We start from the raw sequence: 21,481 nt of genomic DNA, 5'->3' as shown, positions 1-21,481 counted from the left end.
TCTATACATTTGTTTTCTTGAAATGTAATTATTCATTATTTTTATGCTGAGCTAAAGCAGTTTGTGATTAATAACCTCAAGGTTCCTTTTTGTTACCATATACTTAGTCATTTTATCTGTGTTAGTAAGGCATGATGACCTATTTTGGTTAGTATGTCTGTTTTTTGAGCTGAAGGATGATAGCAGACGTGTTTGTTGGAATGTCTTGGGTATGCTAGAGACAAAAAAGGGGAGTAAAATACAAAAAAAGTTAGTGGAGCGGGGATTCTGTTCCATAAGATGTTAGAAGCATGTTAGACTATGAAAGCGGTAAAGAATCAATCTTGTTTTTAAAAACTGTCTTTAATAAGGAGTTCATTTATATACTTCTGATCATTCTAAGACCCTTCAAGCAAGCCTGACTTCGGTACAGTAGTTCAGTAAGGTGCTGCTATGCCCTATATCTATTAACAGAGGTTCTCTGCTGCCTGGCTGTATGTATTCCTTACTAAGACAGCCACTAATTTTTTTTTTTTTTATTAGATGAATGCAACTTCGAAGGCTCCTCACTGAATGAGTCCATTAAGAGAGCTGCCTAAAGGATATCTTATTTTTGCAGAACATGCAAAAAGCCAGAGTCACTTTGCAAGCTGAGGGCTGTGGTAACATACTATTTATTTCCCTTAAAGCAATATTGCATTTGGCTGTTCTGCTGGTTCTTCATGCTTAGAATTTACTAATCGAGGGGAAAAGACTTTAAAAGGACTGAATAATCATACCCATACTTTTTTTTTTGTTACATTGTCTTGCATTTAAAAAAACCAAACAAACCAAACCATTTTTTTTCCCTTAACTTAACAAGGTCTAACAACCTCATAGGTAGTTGTTGTTTATCCATTTCCCTATCTTAAGCACTTCAGACAGGTGAGAACCGAGCCATAAGCCTCCCAAATTGTACACATAGTTAGTATTCTCTAACTGACTAACTAGTCCTAGTAGTTGCTAGACTCATGCTTTGTTGCAAGAAGGGTGAAAACTTCAGGTTCATGACTGTGTGTCTACTTTGTTTAGTAACAGCCTCCATGGTTTTTCTAGCAGCCTTATTTAAACTTGACTTGGTGAACAAAGAAGTTTAATTCACTTAGAGGCTGAACTTTCTGCGGCAACGATACAGGCAAAACTATGTAGGCTTGGTAAATGGGGATGAAACCCAGGAACCACCAGAGCAAACTGAGGAGGTAGTGAGAATGGTGAAACAGCAGGATTTGGCCTTGAACACAGCTGATAACTGAAGGGTAGGAACAGTTTATCTTCCGACCATGAGATGCTCCTGCTGACCTTGCTGCGTTGCACAGGCTGAGAATAGTGTGGTTTTCCCAAGCATGTCAGAGGGTATCTGGGGAAATCTCACTGGGAGAAGGGGAGAATTAGGGCTTGCTAGACACCAGCATATAGTGTTGCATGTAGCCTTTTTCTTCACTTTCTTATTTTTTTGCCCTGTAGTCCCTTGCTGCAAAGATTAAGTGTGTTGGTAGCTTTTTGGTATTGTGATATAGTTACTAAGCAAAATTAGTTCTATTTCTGTAGTCTCTAACAGCCAGTAGAGCTTATCAAAATTATTGCAGGGCTGGAAAATAGACTGGTTTGTACTTAGAGTTTATTTTAACATAGTTAGGACTTCGGGTCCTTTCTGGTGTGAACCTTTTATTCTATGTATGAGTTGCTTGTGTGCAACTGGGCCACTTGCATACCTTCCAGGGGTTGCTCATACGTCCCCTGAAATGTTACCCTAGCTGGTCCATTAAAACTTGCTGTTGGTGCCACAGTTGTTACCTCCTTTTCGGTTATCATTCTATAAGTACTTGAAAAATTGACCTAAGTTGCCCCTGTACAACCTTCTCTTGATTTCTGCAGAAACATCACTTTTTTCAGGCAGAAATGTTCCAGGTGGCGTTCCTTGGAGGGGCAGGATTGAGGAAGAGCTTCCATGACTCTCATTAAGTAAATGGGCTCTCTTCCCACATGTGCTCCTTCTGTGCTTGATTCCTGGATAATCATCTCGCTGAGAGCATCCCTTTCTGCACAGTGAGCCAGAAAGGTTGGTGTTCTTTAGCTGCGTGCAACTTGAAATTCAGCCTCTACTGGTAGGAGAAGAGAAATTGAGCCATATTTTCACCTCTGTAACCTTATAGAACAACCAGATGTAGAAACATGGAAACCGTTAAGATTGCTTTTCAAAGTAGGGGGGGAAACATCCTTCTTTCTGAAGCATTCCAGTGTTCTTACAGCCTATTTTTGCCTAGATGGGTTGGGAATCTCCTGTAACGCTAAACGTTCATTTATGGTCTTATTCTGTGGCCTGGTTGAGGCGGAGGGCTGGTTTTATGGCTGCCGCACGCCGTTTCTCTGCGTGCACTTCCTTAGAGCCCCGTGAAAGTCTGCGGGCTCTGCTAGGGCAACCTGGAGGCTGCCGGGCAGCAGCACGAGTTCGGAGAGAACCGAAACGAGGAGCTGTGAAAGCACTGAGAAACTGGCAAAGAAAATTTTGAACTTCTTGGATGTGTATTCTTTAAATAGTAATGAGAGGTCAGATCCTGAATGCTGGCAGCAGACTGCTAGTATTTCACTAGGATTTTGAGTAAAATTGTTTCAGTGTGGAAGAAACAACTTGGAAACATTAATTTAAAATCTGTAATGTGAGATGGCAGCAATGTTTAATACAGACCTTGGGCAGTAGCAAAGCTGTGGATGATAAGCAGGTTGACACCAGGATGCATAAAAAATAATGTAAACGTCTTCTTTTTTAAAAAACTTTCTGTTCGGAATAAAACTGGCAAATTAAATTTGAATCTTTTGGTAAGGCCTTACCTGTACCTGCTGGTTTCACTTAAATAAAACACTTGGTAGCAGTGACTTCTCAAATTAAGTAGGTTAAACAATGTGCCTTTTGTATTGTCATTTATTGTATACAGTCATTTAAAATCTATAAGGCAACTGAAGGGGAGCTACCCTTTAAATTTTTTACATCTCTACTTTAGTGTCTTTACACCGGATAAAGTTCTGCTTTTTACATTTTTCCAAGTGTAAGTACTTTTCATTTTTTGAGAAGCAGAAAAGCTTTTGCGTTATGTATTTGCTTTCAATTTAGCTGCCAGATGCAGAGAGAATATTATCTTTTTGAATAAACTCAGGACTGAGAACTCATCTGGGAGCTCAGAAAGTAGGAAATCTTTTTCTTCTTCCTTTGTCCCTTTTAATCTATGAACAAAATAATCAGATGGGAGAAAATTAGGATTATGTGCATTAAAGCTTGAAGCACACAAAGAACTCTAGGTATCTAACTGAAGACGTCATGCAAATTAGGTTTCTTACTGCCTTAGTGTTTTTTAGATACCTAATAGAATTTCTTGATATTTCAGTAAATTTGACTATTAGTGAATTGAAAAATTAATTATGGTCACCAAATCTTAATCTCTCCATTGTATAATAAGTCATTCTGTTTTAAATAGCAGTCTTGTTTGTGGTAAAGGTTTTTTGTTTGTTGGTTTTTTTGGTTTTTTTCATTGGCTGATGCATTTTTAGGATGACTTTTAAGACATCTTGGCGGTTTAAGTTTAGTTCCTTCCAAATGCAGTGTATCGAAAGCCACAGTAAAATTGGCGTCTTGGTATAAAGAAACAAATCCACTGCTAATTTCTTAAGACAGGAGGTGTAAAAGCAATAAATGTAAACAAGACTATATAACACTTAGAAAAGTGTGTAAATATTGTGTAACCTGCTTGTTATGGAAAAAGAGGTACCAAAGTAAATGTAAAGACTATATTTAACTGCAAATGAATCTTTGAGATGTATCAACTGATAGAAATGAACTTCTAGAGGAAAATGACAAAAGCAATTTTAATGTAAGGTTTTGTCCTTACTAATGTGTTTAATTTCCAATAATGACTTAAGCCATCTGTTTTATTCTTCTTCCATTTGGACCATAACATTAATCTAAAAAGACTTCAAAAATAGTCTTACGCTGGTGGTTTTTTTTACTTCACCAAGTTTCATGTACTAGTAGAGCATGTATTAAGCCATGGAGGCGAGTCAAAAGGAACACTGCCAAGGTGCAGGCTACAATATAACCATATCTTCTTTAAATGATGGATACATGCACAAAAGATTGGTTTTGGTGGGTTTTTTGGGGGGTTGTTTTGTTTGGTTTGGTTTTTTGGTTGGTTGTTTGGGTTTCCTGAATAGTTACTCTTTGCTGCAGAAAAATAACTTGTTCTTTCCAAGCAAGGCTTGTGATGCTACTGCTGCTAGTCCTAGTTCAGGAAGCTCTTATGAGATGTGTGAGCCTCAGATATACTTTCAATGTGCTTGTCTCTGTTTAAGAGATTTTCACCTCATTTTCCGCTGCAGACTACTTTGTGCATGGCTAGTTGTGTATTCAGTTGAGATTTGTCCCCTACACATATGAACTTGAATTTCCTGCCATTTCACATGTTGGGGGGAGAATGAAATAACCTACAAGTAGATCCTCCCAAGCACAATTCCTGGAAACTGTATGCTGTTGTGGGCATGTTTATTTTCTACTTGTCTCCTTGCTGTGATAACCTCAGCTTTTTGAGGAAGGGAGCAGACAGTTTATTTAAAAACCTGTTACAGCAAAATGTCATTTACATAAGCAACAGTAGATGCCTTCATGCTTCTGAACTCTGTTTTCCTTTGCAGAGACTAGGAAGACTTTTTCTGTGAGTCTGATCAAAGGATGCCTGGAGTCTAGAGCTACATTACCCTGTAATGTTAGAGAGACTTCTTCAGCAAGGCAAGACCGAAAACTCAAACCATCTCATATATGCTTAAAGAAGTTGAAAGGGGCTATACTTGAACTCTCCTTTTCAGAATGATCAGGAGCTCAGTCCAGTGTTCAGGCTCCATTTTTGTTTGTAGTCCAAGGCTGTTTTGCCTTCAGGTCTTAGTGAAGTTGGAGGATAAGGAAGCGTTCTTGGTGATGGGATGGGGCTTTGCAGTGTTCTTTCATGCCCTTCTTCTCCTCACTTCACCCAGCTGCTTCCCTTGTGGTTACATCCAAGCCTTAACTTTACATTATTGAGACTTTTTTAGTTTTTGCTTGGATGCTACCTGGATACTACTTGATATCTGAAATTGGCTGCTTTGCAAATACATGCCTGCTATCCTCTTTTAACAATATGAAAATTTAAGCGCTTCCTCTTTCTGCAGCTGGGTCTAGAAGGGATAGTCATACTGGTGGCGTTGGTTCCCAGAATATTCGTCTTTGATTTGTGGGTAGTCACAGAACCTCCCAAAGACTACTGGAATGACAATAGCTTTCCGTTTGGGTTAAATGAGGGAGCAGTTAAATACCCTTTTGTTTAGGTGAGACAATAGTCTTGGAAAGATTTTTTTCTTAACAGTGGTCTTGTGAGACTGAACACAGAGGCTTGTGCTGAGCAGTTAGAGCACTGCTGCTGTTCGACTTCATTGTCTGACTCCTGGACGGATTCCTGAACAACACAAAGAAGCATATTAAAAATCATGTCTTTTAATGACAATGAATGTTGTATTACTATCACCAGAAGGTTTTAGCAAATTTCCCTGGAAAGTGTTCTTTGCTACAGCAGTTTGGCTTGCAAATTGAACCTGAACATAGGAAATGCTGGGTGATTGCAGAGACACCTTGTAGATAAGCTGTCTGAAGCATATAGCAGTTTAGAGGAGCAAAGTCTAGAGGCTGTATGTGGAAACAAATGGAGGCAGGGGGTGCAGTACACCCAAAATATCCCTGCCAGGCAGTGGTACATCAGAAACATGATGTCAGGAATATGTCTGATATTGGGCAAAGCGTGAACTATTATGGCAAAGTTTTCTGCTGGTGAGGAGGTCTTGCAGAAAGCTGTGAAGCTTTGTGTGGCATTGTTTCCATTCCTTCATAGGGTTTGTTTGAAAAATACCAGGATCATAAGCTGCTGAAATTGGAAACATGAAAGGAATTTCAGGGGCTGAAAAAAACCGTGATGGACAAATATATCTTAACATTAACTTCAAAGGATCTGTAATACAGAGGAAGTTGTTAAAGCTGATTTCTGACTATGTTTAGTACAAAAGGGGAAGAGTTAGTGCTGAAAGTGTAAGAGCATGGAACAAGGTAATACTGACCTCTGGCCTGAGAGGGAAAAACTGGCCACTTCCTTTTGTAAGATAGTTTTCAAATATCTTCTATTAGGACTAAATAGTTGACCATACTCACGAGGTCTGGTTTTCCTGAATCTGTTACACTTGCCATAAAAGTGCCCGGTGGTGGATCCCGTATCTGAATCGGCATGATTCTGGGTGTTCATAGGAAAGTACAGGTCAGGACTTCTAATGGCCAATCTCTGTCCAGTTGGACTGGTTGGCTAAAAGTGGCCCCAGAATAATAAATTACCTCCTATTAAATGATCTGTAGTCGTATATTCTGATCTGTATCTAGCACTGGTAAGTTACAGAGTAGTACCAGTGAAACATTCATGGAGACATGCCTTGTTTTGTCTATTTGAAAACAGAGCAATGGTGCTTTTATTTAAGAGACACTCTCAGAATTAGTGGGAGCTCAGAGGCATGCAAAGAGAAATGAGGTGCCAAGAACTAGACTAGAGCTGTAGTCCAAATGATTCTATGGTTTGGCAGAAGTTGCAGATAAGGCAGAGTGTTGTGGGAACAGAGCATTATCAGAAGAGGTAGGGTAGCAGTTATGTGATGTTTGTTGATGCTCTGGATGGAGTTGCACTTCGGTGAGGTAAGTGGTGCTGTTTTGAAATCACAGTGGAGAAGTAGGGGTGAGTCACTGAAACAGTCATCTTTAGTGCCTGTATTGAAATTTGTGGGATAATCACTGAGCTGAGACAAGTAAGCCCAAGAACATGATAAAATAAGTACTAACAGACTTGCTGCCATCTGACAAGTGGTGCTCATATCTCAAGGAAAATTTGACCTCTTCACACAACAACATAAGACATGTCAGTGACTGAGCTTTGTTGTTTAACAAGCTGCCTCAGCTGTATTTCACATCATGCTAAGAGTTAGTGTTATCTTCGGCCCAGGAAGGAAAATGTGGGCAACTGTTCCATTGCAAGTCTATCATAGGAGCCAGTAGGAACCAACTGTGGTTTTATGTGGAGGTTTGTGTTGTCAGCGCTGTACAGCTGAGAGCCTGGACAGTGGATGAAGGTGATCTCCAGCCTCTGTGGCTTTGAGTGATTTGTGCAGAACAGGAAAGCCACCACCCACTGTAGAAGTTTTGGGGCAGCTGAATTGGCAGCTGAGCCTAATACAGTGTTAGAACAGATTGGTTTATTGTTTGGGTTTGAGTTTTTTGGGGGGAAACTGTGTGTGCCTGCATGTAGAACATAATAGAAAAGTGTAAGAAGTGGTGTGTGGAAGCAGAGAGAGTGCATGAGGCAAGAGAGATGTTGTTGAGCAGGCTGCTATCTGGAAAGAGATCTCGAGTTCAGCTCTATCAGTTTCTCCCAAGAGATGTAGCATACCTAAGCTTTAAATATTTTCTAGGTTCTTGAGCTAAAAATGGATGATACTGAGAAATGCAAATTCAATTCTCATTGGAAGCTCACTTAGTATTTCTGAAATTGAACCAAAGTTTATATACTTTCTTTAAGGCACTTTAGGCATGTTTTTAACAACAGGTGAGAAATCGAACAGGTTAGCTGCTAGGCACAAAATATAATTGTATTTATAACATGGTGGTAAGGCTTTGCAAGTGGGCATATATCTCACCTTATGAGTGGCTGCATAAATCAGTTAGGCCCTCATAAATCTCATCAAGAGGCCATTTTCCTGACATCTCCCAGTTTTGTAGTTTGCCTGCCATTTTAGGAGGGTCTTGGGAGGAGAGCTGCGTGGCTGGCGGGGGACATAAAGGCTGAACAAGCTTTAATGCTGTCTCTAGTGCCTTCCCTTGTCAGTCAGCTTCTGAATCCCTGCAGAAGTAGAATGGCCTCTTTCTTCTTCCTCCTTGATCTTCCTCATCCCCTTCTGCTACTGCCTTTCAGAAACTCTGCAACTTCTCAAATGACTTTCAAATTTACTTGCACAGCACCATAATTGAGCTCAACCAGCTAAAGTCGGGGACAGGAGCTTTTCTTGTATAACTCAGCTCTAATGATGTTTTTAGTACCAGGTCACAAAACAGAAGCAGGTAAATCCGATTGTTTAATGTAGGCAAAATGACAGATTAGCCATACCTAACCCAGTCTAGAAACATGTAGTACAGCTGTGTTCATATAACAGGAACATGTTTTATCAAGTGCAGCTCTCCAATAGGAAGCAAATCTTTGTCTCTCTTGTGGCTTCAGCGAGTGCTGCTTACGGATGTTCCCTCAGAGCCTGGGGGCAAACCTCAAGAAGAGCATGGAAGAGGTAATGCTTTAGGAGATGGACATCAAAAGATGGGGCTTCCCAGCACTGCACATCTTGCTGAAGATTCCTGGGCCTGTAACACGGGATTTAGCCCCAGTATTTTCAGCCAGAGATCTGGTTTAGCCAGCATTCTACCTCTAATAATGGCCAGTAGTAATGCTTAGAGGGAAAAAGTTTCAGTAAAGACTGATTCCTCCCAGCTTTTGGCAGGCTGCAGTTCAAGGACTTTGAGCAAGAAAGTCATGTCTGCACCTTTGTTTAATAGTCCTTGACAGACTTTGTTTTATGAATACATCTAATCACGAGTTAATCTGTTTTAAATTTTTGCCTTCACAACATCCTGTGACAACAGGTTCTGCAATTAATTGGAGTATGGAAAAAATACCTCCTTTTCCTCTTGTTTTTAAACAAGCTGCCTGATAAACTTCATTTTATACAGCCTAATTCATTTATTCAGAGACATGGCTTCCTATTTGCTTTCTCTAAAATACCGTTCATGGTTTTATGTCTGTCATCTTATCCATCTCCCCTTCTAATCTAAAAGTACTTCTTTGTTTAGTTCTCCTTAGGTTAAAGCTGCTCTAGACCTCCCATCATTACCACCCTTCTTTGAACCTTTTCTTGTTCTGCTGTATGCTTCTCTGAAAATTGCTCAGAGTGGCAGCCCTAGGCTGCACCAAGGCTTTTCAGTGGTACAGTGGTGTTCTCTGTTGCATTGGGTGTCCCTGACCTGCTCAGTCCTGATGTTCCATTTGCTCTCCTGACCGACACTGAGCTTTGGTGTCTCTGTTTCCTCACTTTAATTAAACTGCCATGGCTCCAGGGTTTCTGTTCACTATATTGGCTATTACTTTGTGTTGTGTGTGTATAAAAACCTGCCAAATCTATTTGCAGCTCTTCACAGTTAGTTCTCCTGATTCTGTAATCACCAACAAACTTTATAGTCTTCCTGCTTGCTCAATTTTCCACATAAATAATGAATGTATTGAGTAGCACAAATGCAGAACCAGAGCTGTTGTAAAACCTGCCTATTTATTCCTATGCTGTTTCTTCTTATCTAACTAGTTATTAATTCACAGAAGGACCTTCCATCTTATCCCATGACAGTTCAATTTCTTTAAAAGCCTGTGGTGAGAGACATTGTCAAAGGTTTGTTAGAGATCTAGGCACACTATATCTATCATACATACCACACTTATCCATATATGTCATAGGAAGTTTGTTGTAAAAGAAGCCGTGTCATGATGGCACTCCTATATCATGTTTATTTGCATGCCTCCTAATCTGTTCTTACAATTTCTGTCAATTTTCTCAGTGCAGAGGTGAGCCTGTAGCTGCCAGCCTGTAATTCCCTGGAGCCCTTTTATTGAAATTGGCAGCACATCCTCAGCTTTTCATATCTCATTTGTTAAGTTTGTCTTAGAAGGAAGCTAGGCAGCATGGTTAATAGTTCTGTGGTTGTATGTTGGAGTGCCTTTAAAATTCCTGGGTGAGTAGCATCTAATTCTGGTAGCCTGCTGTTTGTCCTAAAGTCTGATCTAATGATGCTGTGGTTTTGACAGTCTTCTTGCACCTGTACTGTCTTCTTGTTCCCGTACACACCTTGCATTCTCCTGAATTTCAGGAGAGTGGTGGCCGATTTGTCTCCATTATTCCTTGGCCCTGCTGAGTAGGCAGGCAGACCTTCCTACTCCCATGTTGCTGCCTCGAGTGCTTCCTACATGTGAAACAGGAGCTGGAAAGGAGGAGGCTGTTGGAAGGCAGCAGTATGCATCCATGGGGGAGCACCTCATTCTGCCTCAGTCCTAGTTTCTGTTGGCTTAAGCAGGTCCAGAAGCCATGGCAATGCTTTTTTTTATATATATATTTAGAGAGGCTTTTATTGGATAAATTATTTTATTTGCATGGAAGGTGTAGTTGAATGTAATTGTTTCCAGTCCTTGTCACTTGGAACAAATCTCAATTTCAATTAAACCAAACTTATACAATGAGGTTTTTCAATTTTTTGCATAGATAATGGATTTATTTAGTATATTAAGGTATAAGGTATACTGTTCTATTTCAGATTATATTCATAGCAAGATTTTAATGCAACTCTTCAAATGTGTAAGACATTCATAGAATTTAGAATCGGAATGAAGGGGAAGATGTTTATTGTTCAGAAGAGTTAATGTGCATTTTGATTTTGAAGCAGTTCAAAATTCAGTGTTTCATATTCATTCCTGCCACTGATCTTCAATATTTGTAACAAAGATCCTTAATTGTGTGCGAGCTCTATTTTTGATGTGGGTCAGACTTATGCTCCCATGTCTCTAACGGCTTTCTGGCTGTTTTTCTTGTTTTTACTCCCTGGAAGGAAAGACGTAATTCCTTGTTCTAGTCTCAGAATACCTGAGGTGAGACAGCAGTGCTGTTTTCTTCCTCTCTTACCTGCTTCGTTTTCCCCTTTCTTCTGTCCTTACGTATGTAGATATTTTTTAATTCAGCTTCAGTTTGTGTGTGTGTGTCCCACAGTTTTCCTTAATAGCTTTTTGCTCTGACTGTGCAGGATCTTGGCTTGTGTGTGTGAGGTTTGTGCAACCATTTTTATCTAGTTTCTGCCTTTTTCAATGGCTTCTGAATCGACTTCCCTCCCTTGAATCAATTGAGGTAATGTGGTGTGGTGTTGCTTAGCAATGCCGGGAAGCTGATACTGCCTGGGTGATGTGTGCACTGTAACCGTGCTGAGCAAAAAAGAGACTACCTGTCCTCTGTGGTCCATGCAGAGAAGAAATCTTGCATTTTCTAATGTTTTCAGCATTCTTGCCTTTACATGCGTGTTTGTTTTTTTTTCCTTTCATGTTGCTGAGTAACAGTTGTATAGACTTACAGATGTTCCTCCCCCCTTCTTCCTGATACACGCAAGTGTAAAAAACTTCATAGCATGTAGAATCAAAATATAATTGGGATGTCGATCTTTAAAGAGCTGGGTATCTAATTAACTGTCTTGAGATAGGTATGTTTTCAGTCTTCCTCCCCCACATACCAAGCAAAGCTGTCGTGAAGGCAGAGCTGAGCTTTGTAGGATGTTTCAGTCCTCCAAAGCAGCATAGACTGGCAGCCAATCTAGTGCGCTTGGCAGAGGATTAAAAACCAGGATGAATTTGATACTTCCAACCATGTAAGAATATAGAACGAGTTATTTCAGCAGCAGATGCAAAGGTGTTAATGGAAGTTATTAGCTCTGAAATATTTCTTTTAAATTATTGATGCTTACATTGAAATCTCTAAATTTTCAGCTGTGGATAGATTTTAGTCTCATTTAAATGGTAAGAGAACTAAAGTGTTTTTTTATCCACTTTCTTGTTTTGTTGTTCTTGTCCAAAGCCAAGGGACTATACATAAAAAAAAAAAAATCTGCTTGTTTCCTTCTCTCTCTTACCTTCTTCTTAATAAGAAGCACTAGAAAAATTACATATAGGCGAATCAAATATCTTTGAGCCACAGTTTTACCAGGTGGTTGCTCTCATTCTTTGCACAATATAGAATAGCGTGGGATAACCCCATGTTTAAGTCATAGGGCAGGATAAACATGAAGGTGGTATTTTCCCCTTTTAAACCAATCAGAATACGAACCCAGGTTTTTACTTAGAATCCTGGGGGGACATTGAGAGGGTGTTCCCCATCAGCCCAAGAGTTGTGGACCCTGACAACTTTTCTTTCTTTGATGGCAATTATACTGAGTGTAGCTGTATAGCGGGTATAAAAACTGGATCGGAGGTTTACTTTTTTGTTCGTTTCATGCAATAATGTTTGTGCTTCAGCAAGCGCAAGCCCCCCATTGTTTTTCAGAAACTCTCCCTCGGTGCAGGAAGGCTTGCAGACTCCTTGCAAACTTTGTGTACAGCTAGCCAAAGCAATTTGGGTAAGCGACCGCAGCCTTCAGGTACCTGCTACCTGCTGTCTCAGCGCTGCCAGGTCACCTGTACCTTCAAGCCTGGACCCCAGCGCTGGACCGTCTTAGAGAGCAAACTGGCAAACAGCTCTGCCGACGGGGTGGAGGAAAGGTAGCGATGAGGTGGGGGCATGGCCCTCTGCAGCCGGTTTGTGGGGGCCCAGCCTGAAGAACGAATCTGGGCACTGGGGGTGCAACCGGTGATGTCAAAATGCGCCCAGGAGCAGACGGTGGTGGTGGTGGAGAGGTGCGGTGTGGAAGCTTCATCCCACTTCAGTGCTGTTTATTAGGGCTGTAAAGGATTTCTTACTAGGTATGAGACTGTTGAGTGGTTGGCCTCTCTGATCAGCTACTCCTGCCTCTCTTAACCAGCAGTTTTCATAACTGACAGATGCATTTCCAGTAGCCTGCTAGTTGATTAATTTCTGGTTTAGACCATTTAATCCGTAGTACGGACTCATTTATCCTTGTCTATAAGGAAACAAAACATTGAGCTGGTGAGGGGATTTATAGCAGGTTCATTGCCATGGTTTCAGACAGCCGTATGTAGCCTAAAAATAGATACAGGAAAGAATATTCTCTTCCCTTCTCTCCCTCCCCCAGCTCTCTAACTAATTGGAATGTCCTTTTTTGTTTGTAAATTTTTGTTGTGATGCATTTACTGACTGACAGGTCAAGCAAATCTGTTTGATGTTTTGTTTGAAAGAGGAAAGTTCATCTTAGTATCCAATACATTGAGGAGTGACTTTTCTGGTTGTGTGCCAAGGCTATTACCTCCTGCTCCTGTCTCTTACGCTTGAGTAGTGCTGCTCTGGTAGACTGTAGCTTATTACAAACCAGTACAGCAGTCCAAGCTGTGTAAGGGACCATCCTGGGGATACCTTTGGAAATTATAACCTTGACGTTGCCTTGCTCTCAGCAGGGGAAATGTACAGAGTACACGGCGATGTGCCTTTAGCAGCCTGCGCTGCTGCCTGAACAGGCTTCTGTTCCAGACTCAGGCTGGCTGCTTTACTCCATGTCCTGCAACGCCACAACTAGGATATTGCAAACAGGCTAAGGATCACGGTTGTAACTAGCAAGGCAAGTTTTAAACTACTGCTTTGTGTGCAGCAGTGCCTGGGCTGCAGCAGCAAGGAGCTAGTGAAGGCAAACTGGGTGACCGCTGCTTTCCCTTCTTGGTATCCTCACTGAGACAGCATGACAGCTGCACCGTTTTGGCTGGCTTGCTTAAAGGGGCAAGCTTGGCTTGGGCATGGCTTCACTACCTCCTGATAGCAGTGTCGTTTGTCTGTGTATGTCAGAAAAATGGAGGTGGAACGCCGCTTGGCAGTCAACATGGTCTCTTCTGATGTGTACCGCCTAAACTATGTTTAGCTTTGGGTTGGGTAGTTGAATTTCCCTCCCCCTCACCTTCTACAGAGGTGTTGACTGTTTCTGTTAGCAGGAGTCCCGGATGCTTTTGGATATCTCTCCCCAGACAGGAAGGGCATGGATTGGAATCACACCGATGCCTTGGATTTCCTGCATTGCTTCCTGTTGAATTGTTGGGCCAAAAGCTAAGAGGGGAGGTAGTGTGTTACAGGGCCTGCGTTCACTGTGCAACTCCTGAGGCTTGCAGCGTGCCTGTTTGTGTTGGAAAGCAAGTAAATAGCCCTGCAGCAGACGTATCAACTCATACCTTTTAGTGACAGGTTTTGGAGCAAAGGGAAAGCGTTCCGGATTGAATTGCAAAGGAGTGAAAATCCTGTGTGGTCTCTTAGCAGACTGTATGGCAAACAAGGTGTTGGTTCTGCCAATGCATTTTTCATGACCAAAGCTTTGACTGCCCAAGAGAAGCTGTGGTAAGTTTATTGATTTGTGTGTGTTGCTACCGGTACCGGGCCTTTTTTTTTTTTCTTCCTGCTGCTGCTTCTGTGGTCAGGGTGCCCTAACCTTCCTATGTGGGGACTAAATGGAGAAGGGCTGATGTGAAGACAGGGTGCAAATATGTTAGTGAATGGCTGCAGCGTATTGCTATTTCCTTCACTTTTTGCTTTATTTACTGGTTGTAAATACTTTCAAATTTTCCCATGTTTCTGAACTATTCAGAGTTATGACTTCTTTTTCCATATACCATATTGGACAAAATTTGTATGTTTAGGAAGAAGGTGGTACAGGATGGGTAGGACAACTTAAGGGAGGACTGCTATTCAGAAGAGACTAAACCTTATCCAGGAGTGTGTGTGTATGTAGGGGTAGAAGGGCCAGATACAGCCTGGCAGTTGAATTTTTGATGTTTTGCTATGAAGTCTTTTCTATTGCTTGCGTGCTGCATTGCATTTGGTAGCTGCAACATGTGTCTACGCTTTCCTGCTCCCCTGTGTGATAGTCTGTAGTATTTATGTGCCTGGCTTTGGCAGCTGGAGAGCAGGAGAAAAGCAGCCCTGAAGTGCAGATGAGGGAAATGTGCCTTCTCAGCCTTCCACAGAGGCAGGGACCTGCCTTGGCCTGTTCATCACCGGTATAGGGCAGAGTATTTGGGGCAGGGGCATGGGCAGGTCAGGATGGCTGTTTTTTGTTGTTCTGAAGAACCGCTCTGTTCCTTAAAGAACAGAGGTGAGTTTGCTGTACTTTTGAAGGATGCACGCTGGAATTTCCACAAAATAAAGGGCTTCCTGGCTATAAGGGGCGGCAATGCAGTGTTTTCATATTTAGTGATTTTTTTTTAATTTCCCGGTCCAAACTGAAGCTGAAGGAGTTCCTAGAGGCCCCCAGGGATGAGAGGATGACTACCATGTGTTTGGTCATGTGTTCCCTGGGGAGAAGTGCAGACTGCTGTATGCAGGCCAGCCCAGATTGCACAGCCAGGCACTGTTAGTGACCCTATGAAAATATAATCCTGTCTGATGCTAGAGGGGAAAAATTTCTATACCTGGCAGATATTTACATATTCTTTAAGTGGACCTTCCTTCTGCTGTAATGACTTAAACCCCTGGAAATATTCTATGCATGAATTTACATAAAATAAATCAACCTGCATAATATTACATCAATGCACAGTAGCTGATCATCTCTTTCCCCTCCCATCTATCCAATACTTGCGTTTCAAACACTGTCATTTTACATCCATTTTTGTTCCCTCCAATCCTTCCAGCCACCTCTTTGCTCCACTGAAATACGCCCAGAGCTTTGCATGAGTGCTCGCCTCCTCCGTCGGAAGATGCAGAGACTGGTGTGTGTGTGTGTGTGTGTGTGTGTGTGTATCTGGGGGTGTGGGTGGCGGATGGCTAGAAGCAGAGATAGGGAGTGTATATACGGAGGAGCTTTCGGGTTGCTGTGTGCGTCTACAGGAGTAGAGAAGTTGGGGGCGAGGTTAGACCAATGCCAAAAGCATCAAATTGTGTGCCGTTTGTTTGGTCTGGATAACAAGGTGTTATTTGCAGGCAGATGCTTCACTTGTAGACCTTGTAGGCATTGGAGTATTCATATTCAGGAGGTATGAAAATTGAGGATACTGTTTTCTGGACTCATGAGGTAGTGCCACTCATGTTATTTGCTTTCTTTAAAGTTCGCTCAAGAAGTCTATGCGTCTTAATACTTCAAATATCATTGTAGATTAGATGCTGTTTAAAGAACCTGATTCATGTCGCAAAGCAGAAGTCCATAGTGAAAAGGTGTAATTCTCCTTTTTGTGACTTACGACACAATCTTTAATTATTTAGTTACAATTTTCCCCCTCTCAAAATCCCCATCTTGTTTGTTGGATATGGTAGTTCTCCTCCTGCAGCAACACACTGTTGTGTATTACATTGTAAGAAAGGTCTCATTCCTTGCCTTTTGCAGATGTTGGAAGGGGAGGGTGGCTGAAGAGAGCTGATGGCCGCCTACTTTTAAGGAACTGGACTCAATTCTTGACAGAGTTCCCTGCATTGTTAGGAAGTGACTTAAACACCCAGAAAATGGTTAAACTCTTGATAAACTTGAGATCCATGAGCTAATTTTCAGAAAGCCTCATGATCCTGTATGCAGCCTGTAGTAAAATGATTTATAATCATGTGTGAAGAAAGCTGTGGCATGTGAAATACTTGAAGAATGATTTGGGCCTAAGTGTCTCGCTTTGGGAATACAGAATCAGTGGGTTTGCTTTGGACTTCAGTCTCTTTGACCTCTATCAGTAAATGGATTTAGACTCCAAACTCCCAGTGGAGCCAATATCTATGTGTCTTGAGGACCTGGGTTTTGTGTCTTTTAATTCCCCATATAGGAAGTAAGGATAACGTGATGGCCTCTTCCTCTCACAAGGGTGTTGTGAGGTTAAAGTACTTTTTGAGAGAGTAAATTAGCCTGCTATACAGAAGGTGCAGAAAGATAGTTGTTAGTTCTGTCTTAACAGCAGAGTACAAGTAGTTAATAAGCCTTAAGGATAGAACAGGGTGGAACAAATAAATCCTGAGTGCCTTCCCCGTAACTGGCTGCACTCCCCTGTGCAGTGAAAGAGGCAGAGCGGTCTTTGGCAGAGCCAAGGAGGTAAATTGGTGGAGGTTATGGTGCGCAAGAACAGGAAGGGGTAACTTGTGGTTTGATGGCACGCTTAAACGCAAACAATTCCTGATTCTTAACTCTTCCTGTAAGGTGTGCAATTTTCCCTTACTTAAAGGAAAAAATGAAAATCTGCTCTGCTTGAAAGTGAGAGCTCCCGCAGCAGCTGTAAATTTTACACCCTCCCTGGGGGTTTTTGGCACTGGGGTGGGAGATGTGAGTGGCAGTGGACCCTCATGCTCCTCTGTGGGGCTCTCTCCCCGAGAGAGGGAGGCCCCTGAGGTGTTGGGCACGTGCAGGACAGGACTGTTGAGTTCGGGTCCCAGCTCTGGAAGGAAAGGGACTTAGTCAAAGAGCACTTTTTTTCCCTCTCGCTCATTTATCTTGCCCTTCCTGACAATCCTTTTGCTCTTTTGGGGTCCTGTCCCCAGTTCTTGGCTTCTTGCTCTCTTATCTTTCACCTGTGGTTTCTCCTTCCCCCCAGACTCATTGCCAGAGACCAGACACCTTGCCTGTCCTAGCCCCCTTTCCCCATTTTTGTCCAGTTTTTTCCTCTCACATGCTGTCGCCCTTTTCCCCTTTTCCTGCCTTGTTTTGTGCACTGCCTCAGGATCCCTGGCTGCCTTCCCTACCCGTTTCACTCTCTCCCCCTCCTGTTTCAGGCCCTTGTCCCAGTCTGCTCCTTCCCGTCCCTCGGGTCTTGGCGCTGGTCCCCGCTGCGCTCCAGATGCACGCCTTCCGCTTCCTTGCTGCCCGGGTGCCGGCAGCCCTGCTGTGGCCAGCTCAGGAAAGATGGGCTCCTTCTTCTCCAGGGCCTGGACCCATTCCAGTTTGGGCAGCCATGGAAATGAAAGGCGTCTTGGGCTCCTCCGTTCCCAGGCTGGTGTGTGCTCGCCTGCTCTGTGGGGAGATGTTGCGTTGCCATTGGGAAAGTGCCTGAAGTTCGAGCGTGCTCAGCAAGGAAAAACTCCTGGGAGATACTAGTTACCTGCTCTTTAGAGGTCTTTGCCTGCCATGGGTATGCTGCATACTACTATCGGATACTGGTATAAAAGCTGATTTCCGTGTTCAGCATAATCTAAAGTTACTTGAGACTCAGGAGCCAAGAAAGGAATATGAGGAGTATAGGATGTTCTCCAAGGGAAAAGCAATCTGATACCCAGTCTCCCTGTTTGCCTGGCACAGCAGTGCACTCTGCCGTGCTGCTTTACTGGGAGCCTTGTATTTAGTGAGAGGACCCGTCAAAAGCTTTCAGGCAGTGTTCACTTTGAACGATTCGAAATGTATTATTTACTATATCCCTCTTTCCGCTTGATCTTTCACTGACAACTTCTACCTCTTGATATCTTAATTTTAAAAAAGAGTCTGAGTCTTATGCCTCTCTGTCCTGCTCGGATTGTAAAGGCTGTTTTGGAGTGTTACTTTCAATGATACTTTGAGGAGATCGGTACAGAGCAGTGGGCTGCTTTGGCAGTACTTCTGCTTTTTCTCCTTGCAAACGCTGCAAGGAGGAGAACGGAACAAGAGAATTGATGCTTTCCACTGTCCCCTTTAGTAGTAAAAAGTACAGATTCCATAGATAATGCTTTTTCATGCTTCTAAGCTGGTGAGTAATTAGTTTTGAAATGTAACAGAAGCCACAGGGATGTAATCTGCACTGAAACATGTTTGTTGATAAAGGCACAATGGGGTGGTTCAACAGGCAAGTCCTTCTCTAGGTAAGGCTTCTAAAGCTTGCACTAATAGTGCTATGCTTTGGAGTGACTTCACAATGAAAGCTGGCATAAGTTACAGTGGGAAAAGCAGTTTATTCTGCAGACGCAACAGCAGCTAATAGAACTTTTTTGGTCTAAATCTCTTACATGAAAACCAACCCTAGTCTGTCTTCGTGCAGTGTATTACATACTTATATTTTAGCCAGACATAAAATGAGGACTTACCTGTGGCAGCAGTATATCCGTATCTCTGTCTCACAGTATCTCTGATAGCTGTTCACAGAATAAATGCAGTGTTATCAATTATCTAAAGACAGAAAAGTACCGTATCTTGAAAGATCAGGAGAGCTGTCGTCAGACAAACAGGGACAGACAGTGTCTGGACTGTGCTGTTCAGCGCAGGTGGAGTTTATCCAGGGACCTTTTAGTGGTTCAAGTATTTGCACAAAGAGAAATGAGATAGAAACCTAAGCAAGTTTGAAAGTTTTGCTATAACTTTTAAAATCATTTTCAAAGGAAGAATAAAGACATAATTTTAAACCACTGTAGGATATTTGAATCTGGATATTATACAATCATGCCTCATGACCCATTATATCTCCACCAAGGATGCCAAGGAATCTATTAAGTTGTTTTCTAAACAGCAGTACATAAAGGACTTTTTTTTTCTTGATGGTATGAGCATTTCTGACTGGAAACTGTGTCATTACCAAGTGTGGTATTTCCTTGGTCAAGCATAATAAAGGCTTCTGGTGAAAGACTTAATTGAAAAAAAAATCATTGTATATTCAATTATATAAGTTTGTAAAACTGCTCGATAAAAAGTCTCTTTTGGGAACAGATGTTTAAATATTTAAAGCCTGCAGGAATTTTTTTGGTTTTTATAGTGGGTTGTATACTGAGCATACAACTGTGACCATAAATATGTTTTTCCTGGTGGAAGGCCTGTGTACTAATTTTGTGGGAGTCTGATCACAAGCTTTGGGCAAAAAGGAAGCCAGTCAAGGCCGTTATGGCTTCAATTTAACATGTTTGGATAGGCGTTTTCCCTGGGTGCATAATGCTGAACACTGATTTTGTGTTCCTCTGCGGTTTCGAGCCACTGGTCCATAAGGGTACCCCTTTTGTGCAGTGCAGCATGCGTGGTGGCAAGCTCATGAGCTTCTGCTCCGTACTTGTGCAACACACCATTAATGCAAGAAATCGTAACTGATCTCTCAGTAGGAGAGAGAACGGGGTCTTGGCATGCTGACCGCTGTGTTTTGGTCTTATGCTACGGGTCTGCGTGCTCAAGGAAGGGAGAAGCTCCTCTGAAGGGCCACTGAACACCCGAATTAGGCTCTGGTGCCTGACAGCTCTTCGGAGGAGCCAGCCTGCATTTAGGCAGTGTAAATACCTCTACTATATACTCATACTTGGTTCAGAGAAATAGTATTTCCCCTGAGCTGTTTTATTTCTCAAAACCAGGACTGTATCAGATTTTCCCCCAACTGCTGAACAGTAGTATTAATGTAGTGTGTTATTTATTCTTTTGACATGTTTTTATTTCATGGAAAACGTCTACGTTATGCTTGACGCTGGGTATGAGTTGCTGGATCCCTTTCAGAATTCTGTTAAATCTGGAAGTAAATCAGATTACTTTCTTCTACTATAAGCACATTCGGCTTGGCTTTCACATGAGGTGTTGTATGGGTGAATGAGCCCAGAGCACTCCAGCTGGTGCAACAGCTTTATTTATGTAGAGTGATGGCATGAAAGGGTTTTGGAAAATGCTTTTAATGGCTTCAGGAGTGATTTGTGCTACTATTGAACCACCAAACTGCTTTAAGTTCTTGCCCACTTTGCTTGTATTTTCCAGTGACAAACTGTGGGCTCAGGTGATGACCCAGTTGATCAAGAAACTCTCTGTTGGCTGGAAACACAAGATAGAGAGGTTTTCTTAAATTCTTTATAGGCTCCTAGACTTTACTGTGTGGCAATAAAGCTTCCACAGTCTTTCTGTCCATAATGTGAAATAGCTTTTTGCCCACATGATGATGCTTCTTTTATATCGCAACTTTAAAATGCTTTAGGTCTTTGTAAAATGATAACATGTACTTTGTCAGTTCTACAACACATTTTAGCATCAGTAAAGGACTAGCTGGGTCACTTCAACGTGTATTTCATGCACTCTTCACTCCTAATTTGTTTTTCCCCATGGATTTTTTTTTTTAAATTGCATTTTGTCACTTGTGCAAGCATGTTAAGTTTTACTTTTTCACAGGTTTTAGTGACAAATTTGGCACAAACAAGTTATGCAAAACAGAAGGGGTGTCAATGAAATTGAATATAAGTATATCATACCAGTAGCTTGGACCTTCTTCCTAAGCATCATTTCTTATGCAGGCAGTTTTGAAAACAGGTTGAAAAACATCTCAGAAAGCAGGTTGTGAGTTTTACAGTAAAGAATAAATATCTTCCACCTGCCCCGAGATAAAGCAGAAATTTTATAGAAAAAATGTGGTCTGTTCAATTGGGAAAGTAAAATGGCAGGGAAATATTTTCAAAGAGCAACACTGTGTTAAACTTCACGTACAAATAAGTTATAAACAGTTAAGTGGTGATATAATAAACACAAAGCAAGTGGGCAATGTTTAGATCAAATTTTAATGTGTCTAATAACAAACAAAGTGTTTGTGTAGAAGTATCTCCCTCTCGGTTATTAAGGTATTCATGGCTCCAGGAGCTCCCCATTTTGCTCTGACTGTGCCTTTGGATTTGAAGGGAAAACGCAGTTGTTGGGGGAGAGTCACTAACTGGGCAACTGGAGCTAATCATCCCCTTGGCTTAGCAGATGAGACACTAATTTTCCTTCCAGGAATACACAGAATTACCTGTTTGTATGGTGCCTTCAAGCTGGCTGATTTAAAAG

The 21,481-nt window shown here is 41.8% G+C and overlaps 1 protein-coding gene across 3 annotated transcripts in view; it reads left to right on the top strand.

The window, feature by feature from the left end:
- The window catches only part of FARP1 (FERM, ARH/RhoGEF and pleckstrin domain protein 1), a 211,754-nt gene that overhangs the window by 13,457 nt on the left and 176,816 nt on the right, over window positions 1-21,481 (top strand). The window lies entirely within an intron of this gene.

The sequence above is a fragment of the Buteo buteo genome, chromosome 14 (assembly GCF_964188355.1).
Source record: "Buteo buteo chromosome 14, bButBut1.hap1.1, whole genome shotgun sequence".
Classification (NCBI taxonomy): Eukaryota; Metazoa; Chordata; class Aves; order Accipitriformes; family Accipitridae; genus Buteo; species Buteo buteo.
This window is presented reverse-complemented; position numbering and strand designations above follow the sequence as displayed.